Genomic DNA, 10,441 nt, shown 5'->3' on the forward strand with positions numbered 1-10,441 from the left:
TGCTGAAGCAATGATGTGCGTGTCTGTGAGTGTGTGTGTAATTATCATTGATACAAATAGTGTATAAAAAACATGATTAAAAATACACAAACTATTTACATACTCTCACAATTACCCAAGGGGGGAGCACCGGCGGGAGGCATGTAAACATTTCAGACACAGGAGGAGAGACAGACATCAATGGCAGTCATTTGCTGATTGAAGAGGCAGATATGCCTTTTGTTGCTTTGGCACTCAGTCCTTTTGTTTCAGAGGTGTGTCTCGGCACACCTCCTTTGATGTTGCAGCAATGGAATCCAGTCTTCAGGCGTTCGCTCTCTGGGGGTCTTCTCATGTGGTCGAGCATGGGTCGCACTGTGGAGCAATTCTTTTGCAGTGCTAGTGGAGTAAGGTACGGGATAAAATATATATATATTCAACCTAACAATAAATACAAATTAGCAGGGAATTAGAACACAAGTTAGACCCTGAAACGTGCAGGGGACGCCTGGGGAACAGCAGGGCAGCGACAATCTTATTAAAATTAAAATTTTTAAACAAAGGGATTATGGTTTTGGGATTAGTTTTAAGTGAAGTATTTTATGAACATGTTGAAAGAAAATCTTTGGAACGGGGAATATCTAGCAATTGGAGATTGGTTTACCAAATATAAAGTGGGACTAAATAGTTTTGTAGATGATTTATTAACTGATGTGTATTAAATGTGACAAAGGTGTAAAGGATTTTATACATTTGACTATAAAGGATTTAATACGATTGACTACAAGTTACGTGTATTCCGTTTAATGCAATAAAGATATTTGCTGATTGTGCTTTGATTCGATGTGCAGTGGAAGGTCAGGGCAGGCTGTGTGTAATGCGTAGGTGGCAGATATTTTTTGTACAGGACGAGCCGCACTTCTGATAACGGGGGTACTGACGCAGGCCTCCCGCCATCAAGGCGCTGCTGTGTGAGATTGGACGAGCCGACACGTCATCCTGCGGGCAGAAGACGTCCACTAAGAGAAAGCTAAAGTTAACTGCAGATGACACATAGCCAATAGTAGAATAGTAGGTTATCTTTGCTTTGTTTGCTGAAATGTATAAATGATCCTGGGCAACTCGGCGGGGGCGTCGTCCTCTGTTGGGTACAGAGACCCGCAGATCTGTAATGGTAGGGACCCGAGCCCCAGATTTGTATTAAATCTCATGTTAGGAATAAATCCACTCCCGTGTGAAGTTGCCGGCTTCCTGGTCATCTTTCTCTCAAAAACGAGCGTGCATAATTGTTGGATGAATGTAGGTCGTGTTTGGTTAACCATTAATGGAGTCAGATAATTAATTCGAACTTTTGGTACATTTAAAGTTAGGAATTCCAACAATTTTTGGTGACCCCGACGTGATGAGAGGGAGAGGACTACAAAAGAAATCCACAGACTTCGAATAAGAGAACCACAGGGTCTGGGACCCAGGGTCAAGGACTCGTATCCACACCAAGTGACGACTTGTTGAACGGAAAGGAAATCCCAACTTAGACCTGTTTTCCTCTGTTGGTACCACATCTAAAAGGTAAGCAGAATACCTGTTACTACAGGTCTGAATTCTGCACAATTGGGGAAAAATAAATGTAACAGAGGAAAGCGGGGATAATTGGGACATTAAATATTAAAAGTGTGGATTGTGACACGGTGTAAAATCTGGGATTTACGTATCACAGTAATAAGGTGTAAAATCTGGGATTTACTTATTACTAAATTTGTGGTTCTGATACGGTGTAAAATCTGGGATTTACGTATCGCGAAGTCGTAATAAAGTGTCAAATCTGGGATTTACTTATTACAAAAATAGTCTGGGACTATATGTGGTATTGATACGGTGTAAAATCTGGGATTTATGTATCGCGATTTGTGTGCAAGTGTAAGCAGTGTGATTGGTGTGATATAATTTGGACTGTTTTGTTTGATATTTGGCTGGGACGCACGGGAGTGGATTGTTCAGGAGGAGTGGAGATAGGTGAGATATGGGGCTCGGTTCCGATGAACCGTATGAAAGTGCTGGTGTGAGGCAAGAAATTGATGGACATTATGTGAAGTTGGAGACGCAATTAATGAGTGGAATTCAGGAGAAAAAAGATAAACAAAAAAAAAAAGCAAAAGAGAGGTATCGGAAGGTGTTTTTGAAATTAAAAAAGGATGACCACATGGGATATGATTAAGTTGGCTAAGCAGGTGCAATAGAAAGAGAGGAAAATGTTGAATGACATCAAACAATTGAAAAGGGGCAAAGATAAAGCTAAATGGATTCGGAAAGGTAAAATGGAAAAAGAATTGGCAATGGTGGAGGAGGACAGACGTAGTGTGCATCAATTGGCGACAGTGGCGACAGCATTGGCAAACATAAAATTGGAAGAAAAGGTTGAGAAGGTTGTGAAAGTGGATAAGAAGGAGAGGCACGTGAGAAAAAGGAGATGTTGAATGTTGTGGAGGGTTGTGCAAGTGGCAAGATTGGTAAAGGGTGATATTGAACTGGTTGTTGAACCTTTGGCGTATATTTGTAGTCAATCATGTATGTCAGGGGTTTCCAGGCAAAAAGAAAATGGCAAAAGTTATTCCAGTTTTGTTATATTATTGATTGAGCTCACTTTGCTTGTTGGTGCTCGGCTCGGCTGGTTAGCACGTGGCTGCGGCCATCCAGAGTGGAGTCGTTTTAAGAATACTGTTCTGAATATTACAGTTTGAAAACTGACAAGTTTAGTTAGGACTAATTATTTTGAGACTATTGTCATTGATATGGGCCTACTATTATTTTAGTAGTTTTCTAAATCTGGTCACGTAAAATGTTCCTGTTCTATTGGCAGGTAATATTATTTATTTTACTTTTGATTTTTCCGAGTTAATATTTTTTCCCTTAATAAGTCCAGACAAATAGGAGTGGAAAACACTAAGGCCCGGAGTGGCCCGCGGCCCCTATGTTTGTTTCCATACAATCCATCCCTTCACAGCCCAGTTTGTCTCTTTTCCTGACACTAATCTCCTTGTTTCACTGTGTGTGTGTGTGTGCGTGTGCGGGTGTGGGGGTGTGCGTGTGTGTGTGTGTGTGTGGGGGTGTGTGTGCGTCTGTGTTCCCTTTGGCTGATAAACATAGCTGGTAGTTTGGTCTACTAGAGTTTTGTTTACTTTCTTGGCTGCTTACTCTCTGAAGGTCATTGTAAATTTGATTCTTCTTTTTATGTTGCATGAAGAATTTTTATTTTTTTTAAGGATCCATTGGCATAAATAAAGGTAAATAAAGGAATTTGTGTTCCTCATAAGAAAATATGAGCCTTGATTGGGTCAAAGTGACGTCATACTGCAGGTTCCTTGCAAGATTGATGTGTCACCCACTGTTAAGGATTTTTTAGTGCCATAAGCACTGGCCATTTATATAGCTCCTGATAAGACCTGTTAAATTTGTAGAGTTAATTAGTCCTATAGAAAACGAACGGCTTTACTAGGAGGCATGCATTGAAACGTCAACTCAAAGCATTAAGACCCTTTTCAATCCCCTTGCCCCTAACTCTCACATGTTCTCTCTCTCTCTCTCTCTCTCTTTTTCTCTCACTCTTTGTGTGTGCGGGCGAGTTGGGATTTAACATTTTTTGGACATAAAGAATATACAATTTAATTGATATAGCACATTTCACTTTCAATATTAGGTAATAAAGTAATTAATAGATATGGAAGAGGATTAGGGCCATGAATGAGAAAAAAAAAGATTGGAAGGATTCTGACTTTATTCTCAGAATTCTGACTTTAATCTCAGAATTCTCACTTTATTCTCAGAATTCTGACTTTATTCTCCGAATTCTGACTTTATTCTCAGAATTCTGACTTTAAAGTGAGAATTTTGACTTTATTCTCAGAATTCTGACTTTAATGTCAGAATTCTGACTTTTTGTCTTGGAGCAATGCATTGTGGGATGAAAATGTCAGAGCATGGTGTGTATGTCTTTGGAAAGTCCTAATATGTCGTCACCAAGCGACTTTTTGCGTGGCCGAGGAGTGTCGGAGGACATCGTTGCACATTTGGAGGAGCAGAGGGTGAGTAAACAGTGCGTCGTTCATTTGGTGGCTGTCGCGACCGTAACTGTCACGCTACGTGTAGCTAGTCGCTCTGTTGCAAATTAGCATATCATGAAGGGATGCGCTCCATTTGCATACGCAGTTTATGAGTCTTTGGGTCCTTCAATAACCAGTTTAGATAAAGCAATTTTGGTGCCGTCATCGTGTCGTCACAGCGTCGGTAAAACACGCGCATCATATCGAAGCCTTTTGCCAAGCTCAAAGTGGCCGGCTGGAACAAAATCAGTGAACTGAACACACTGATCACACGGTCGTGTAGTACGATGTGATTCTGCGTTCCACAACTCAAGGGTGCATCACGAATGAAGTCTACAAGTGACTGAACTGAACTTTATTATGATCGTTCAGTATTTTCCTTCTGGACACTAAAAAAAAAAATTTTTTAGACCTATTCTGTCTGGGTTGAGGAAGGTGAGGACCCAAACGCAAGGAAGCAAGGCAGGAGTAACTTAAAGGGCATTTAATTAACAGAAAACTAAGGCAAACAGGGAACTTGGAAAAAATAGACAACGACAGGAAACTAATGATCGGGACAGGCGACAGGAACAGGCAACAGGAACAGGCAACAGGGACAGGCAACAGGGACAGGCAACAGGGACAAGCGACAGGGACAAGCGACAGTGAAAATGACAATGAACCAACAAGAACTGAAAGCAACCAGGGAACTAAATACACACAAATTGACGAGACAACGAGGAGCACCTGGACAAGACATGGAGGGTTGGAAGGACCGGATTGGTTAACACTAGGGCTTGGGTAAACGAGCACAGGTGGACACAATAGACAAGACGAGAGAAGACACATGAACAAGGCCAAAACATGAAACCAAATACTAAACCAAAAATAACAAATACAAATCATGACAGTACCCCCCCCTTAAGGGACGGATCCCAGACGTCCCAAACACAAACAAAAGAAAAATGTCCAAAATCAGGGTGGGCGGAAGGGGGCCAGGAGGCGGGACCACAGTCCGCAATCAAGGCTGGTCAGGCGGGCGTCCGGGAGGCCAGACCAGCGAGTCTAGCCGTGGCCCTTCAGGCGGGCGTCCGGGAGGCCAGACCAGGGAGTCTAGCCGTGGCCATTCAGGCGGGCGTCCGGGAGGACATTGCAGCCGCATGGAGTGTCGCGCCGAGGGCAAGACGAAAGGCGGCTGCGTGTCGGGTGGCGCCGAGGCAGAGACGAGACGCAGCGGCGGATCATCGGGCGGCGCCGAAGCAGAGACGAGAAGCGGCGGCGGGTCGCGGTGCGCAGCCGAGGCAGGAGCTTCGAGCAGTGGCGAGGCGGGTGCAGCCGAGGCAGGAACTTGGAGCGGCGGCTGGTCGTCGAGCGTCGCCGAGACAGGGACGTGACACGGTGGATCGCCGGACGCTGCCGGAGCAGGTACGAGACGCGGCGGTGGGTCGTCGGCCATCGTTGAGTCAGGTACTTGGAGCGGCAGCCGGTCGTCGAACGCCGCCGAGACTGGAACGTGGAGCGGCGGCTGGTCGTCGAACCCCGCCGAGACAGGAACGTGGAGCGGCGGCTGGTCGTCGAACCCCGCCGAGACAGGAACGTGGAGCGGCGGCCGGTCGTCGAACCCCGCCGAGACAGGAACGTGGAGCGGCGGCCGGTCGTCCAACCCCGCCGAGACAGGAACGTGGAGCGGCGGCCGGCCGTCGAACGCCGCCGAGACCGGAACGTGGAGCGGCGGCTGGTCGTCGAACCCGCCGAGACAGGCACCGGGAGCGGCGGCGCTTCGTCGGGCGCGGCTGTGGCAGAGACGAGAAGCGACGGCGGGTCGTCGTCCACCGCCCAGGCAGGAAACTGGAGCGCCGGCGCTTCGTCGAGTCCCGCCGAAAAAGGAGCTTGGGGCGACGGCGGATCGTCGAGCACCGCCGAGGCAGCGACGGGAAGCGACGGCGGATCGTCGAGTCCCGCCGAAAAAGGAGCTTGGGGCGACGGCGGATCGTCGAGCACCGCCGAGGCAGCGACGGGAAGCGACGGCGTGTCCTCGGGCGCCGCCGGGACAGGGAATTGGGGTGGCGGCGGGCCGTCTGGCACCGCCGAGGCAGGGATTTGGAGCGGCGGCGGGCCGGGCGCAGCGGGGACAGGGACTGGTGGCGGACGCAAAACGTGCTCCGCCGGAACATGGACTTGTGGCGGACGCAGGACGTGCTCCGTCGGAACAGGGACTTGTGGCGGACACAGAACGTGCTCCGCCAGAACAGGGACTTGTGGCGGACGCGTGGCGTACTCCGCCGGAACAGGGACTGGTGGCGGACGCAGGGCGTGCTCCGCCGGAACAGGGACTTGTGGCGGACGCAGGACGTGCTCCGCCGGAACAGGGACTTGTGGCGGACGCAGGAAGTGCTCCGCCAGAACAGGGACTTGTGGCGGACGCAGGGCGTGCTCCGCCGGAACAGGGACTTGTGGCGGACGCAGGACGTGCTCCGCCGGAACAGGGACTTGTGGCGGACGCGGGACGTGCTCCGCCAGAACAGGGACTTGTGGCGGACGCGTGGCGTGCTCCGCCGGAACAGGGACTGGTGGCGGACGCAGGGCGTGCTCCGCCGGAACAGGGACTTGTGGCGGACGCAGGACGTGCTCCGCTGGAACAGGGACTTGAAGCGCTGGCGAGGCGCCGGAACGGGGGTCAGCAGCTCTCAGGAGGCCAGAACGGGCCCCAGCAGCTCGGTGGGAACCGGGACGGGGCTTATCAGCTGGCGGGGAGCCGGAACGGGACTCATCCGCTGCCGGGGAGCCGGAACGGGGCTCATCCGCTGGCGGGGAGCCGGAACGGGGCTCAGCAGCTGGCGGGGAGCCGGGACGGGGCTCATCAGCTGTCGAGGAGCCGGGATGAGGCTCAGCAGCTGGGGAGGAGCCGGAACAGGGTTCAGCAGCTGGCGGTGAGCCGGAGTGGGACTCTGGAGGCTGCGTGGGTTGCTGCAGCTGGCGAGGAGCCGGAATGGGACGCTGCAGCTGGCGAGGGGCCGGCACTGGAGGCTGCAGCTGACGTGGGGCCAGCACTGGAGGCTGCAGCTGACGAGGAGCCGGAACTGGAGGCTGCAGCTGGCAAGGAGCCGGGACGGGGCTCGGCAGCTGGCGAGGGGGCGGAACGGGGCTCGGCAGCTGGCGAGGGGCCGGAATGGGGCTCGGCAGCTGGCCAGGGGCCAGAACGGGGCTCGGCAGCTGGCGAGGGGCCGGGATGGGAGGCTGCAGCTCGTGAGGAGCTGGGTCGGGGGCCTGATCCCTATCAGCCTGCCGCCATAGGGATTCAGGGGAACGGGAGACGCGAAGGACACGAGGGACCAGGACTACAGGGGCTGGTGAACGTGCGCTACAAATCGTGGGTCAAACGGACGTGGTGCAGAAACCGACTGTGGACGAGGTACAGAAACAGACGGACGAGGTGAACTAAGTGAATCGGAAAAACGTGACTCAGGGTGTAAAAAGTGGGTGTTATTACGAGAGGTGGCAGATCCTTTACTTGGGCGCCGTCATTGACCACCCCGCGGAGGTCCAGGATAGATGGCCAACCGGGTGCCCAAGTAAAGGTCTGATGGGTGTGATTCAGGGGTGGACTCAAAGGACTCGTAAGGAAACCGTGACAAAAACTGACTGGGAGAAGAAAACTTAAGAGAAAAATCAAAATCTGGGTCAAACTCGGAATCAGACAACTGAAAATAGGGGTCATCATCTAAATCTGAATTAACAAAAACATGGGGGGACAAAATGGTGTCGTAATTAAGGATGTTAACACGAGACGAAGAAGAGTGGCAAACTGGCTTGGCGGAACATATGGAACTCACACGAAGGGGTTGGTCGGCAGGCTGAGGGGGGTACCAGCTTGAGCGGCGACGGCGAACTCGTCGCCGTGAGCTTCCTGCTGGGTCCAGTACTGGTTGGTTCATTCTGTCAGGGTTGAGGAAGGTGAGGACCCAAACGCAAGGAAGCAAGGCAGGAGTAACTTAAAGGGCATTTAATTAACAGAAAACTAAGGCAAACAGGGAACTTGGAAAAAATAGACAACGACAGGAAACTAATCGGGACAGGCGACAGGAACAGGCAACAGGAACAGGCAACAGGGACAGGCAACAGGGACAAGCGACAGGGACAAGCGACAGTGAAAATGACAATGAACCAACAAGAACTGAAAGCAACCAGGGAACTAAATACACACAAATTGACGAGACAACGAGGAGCACCTGGACAAGACATGGAGGGTTGGAAGGACCGCATTGGTTAACACTAGGGCTTGGGTAAACGAGCACAGGTGGACACAATAGACAAGACGAGACAAGACACATGAACAAGGCCAAAACATGAAACCAAAAATAACAAATACAAATCATGACATATTCAGCATGTTTAAATTGTAGAGACAAGGATTACATTTATGCATCATACTTTAAAATAATTTTTAGACGTAGTTCTGTTTTACTATGATTGATTGTGTGTTTTCTCATATATATATATATATATATATATATATATATATATACATATATATATATATATATATTTATATTTGTCTCGTTTTTTTGTGCAGATTTGACAGTGATGTCATTGCACTGATGGACGATGCTACCCTTGCCAATTACATCCCTTGCTATGGAGACCGCATTGCACTCTTCAATTTTTGCAAGAAAAAACAGCTCCCAACCAAAAGAAAAAACGGACTTTTGGAAAAGCTACGTGAAAAAATTAAACTGAGGAAAGAAAGTGACAAAGAAGACACTGCCTCAAAGACACAAGCAAGACAGTCAAAGAGGCAGAAAACAACGAGAAATGTTGCCATCGGATGGATACACAGTGATGGAAAAATAACCAAACAAGTAAGGGAGAAGCAGGGAGGAGGTACCAGAAAACTTCAAATGTCCACAGAAGCTGGTTTAGAAGACATCCTCAAGGAAGGAAAAAAACAGTTTTTCCCAGATGGAATTTCTCCCAAAGGATTAGAATTGGACTTTGAGTTTGAGGTGTGGGATTTCAAACAAAACTGCCTCACTGATGACACCTGCCAGTCAATTGGCAATATGTACGACACTGCAAAGCTAACATTGTTGCGCTTTTACATTGCAACAAGACCAAAGGACAACCAAGATGACAGCACAGTGTCTGAGGAAGTTTTGGCACACAATGGCAGTGAATACAGCTCTACAGAAATTGAAGAGGTCTCTGTTGAGTCAAGTGACATCTACCCGCCATACAACATTTCTATTGATTCAGAAATTAGCTTTGGTCGCACATACAACACAGAGGAAGATTCAGACGTCACACTGATCTACGATGGTCCTATTATGCCCCTCAATCCACCTGGTCCTCAACATGCGATGACTATAACTGTCCACTATACCAATACGTTGAATGATATGATTACAGCATTCTCTGAAGATGCAATCCTCAACAAATCACTCAATGTGAAACGCATACTCCCAGACAATAGAGAAGAAGCAGGCATTGGTTCTGGAGTTCTGAGAGATGTTCTGACCAGCTTCTGGCAGGAATTCTATGATCGATGCACCCTTGGCACATCAATTAAAGTGCCGTTTATTCATCATGATTTTCCTGCGGAAAAATGGAAAGCAGTTGGAAGAATCCTTTTAAAGGGTTACCAAGATTGTTGCTATTTCCCAAACAAACTTGCATTTCCTTTCCTTGAGCAGGTGCTTTTCAACTGTGTCTACAGTGATTTAAAAGCCCACTTTCTGCAGTTTGTAAGCAGCCAGGAGCGAGAAGTTTTGACGGAGGCAATGGAAGACTTTTCAGGAGTGGACCTCGATGATCTTGTGGAAGTTCTTGACAGCTATGGGTGTCGAAGAATCATCTCTGCTGAAACCTTTCCCACAATACTGCAGGAAATAGCACATAAAGAGCTTGTCCAAAAGCCCATGTTTGTTATTGACTGCTGGAGGGAGGTTACTCTTCACCATGTCTTCATCAGCCCTGAAGCACTGCACAGGATGGATGAATTCAAGCTTCAGAAATTTCTCCGGTTTTGCACTGGATCTGATCTGGTTGTAACTGACACAATTTTTCTAGAGTTCCAGGAAATGACACAGTTTAGTAGAAGACCGGTGGGCCACACATGTGGAAAGGTGTTGCATATTGCTGATAGCTATGAAAATTTCCCAGATTTCCGATCGGAATTCAATGCCGTTCTTGACAGCAATGTCTGGGTTATGGACATTGTTTAATTCTTTTTATACCAATGGCTGTTAATGAGCCATCACATATTGCATCCACACTTCATGACTTGGATATATTGTTCACTGTTTTTTATAGTTATATAGAAACAAACTTTGCATTTGTTCACTGTTTTTATAATTACATAAAAACAGCTTGCATTTGGTGTTATATTA

The 10,441-nt window shown here is 48.3% G+C and overlaps 1 pseudogene; it reads left to right on the top strand.

Moving 5' to 3' along the window:
* Positions 1-3,983: 3,983 nt before the first annotated feature.
* Positions 3,984-9,800, top strand: LOC148329664 (uncharacterized; annotated as a pseudogene).
* Positions 9,801-10,441: the final 641 nt, after the last annotated feature.

This window comes from Idiotropiscis lumnitzeri, chromosome 10, assembly GCF_059441095.1.
Source record: "Idiotropiscis lumnitzeri isolate Australia: NSW breed Sydney's pygmy pipehorse chromosome 10, RoL_Ilum_1.0, whole genome shotgun sequence".
NCBI classification, from domain to species: domain Eukaryota; kingdom Metazoa; phylum Chordata; class Actinopteri; order Syngnathiformes; family Syngnathidae; genus Idiotropiscis; species Idiotropiscis lumnitzeri.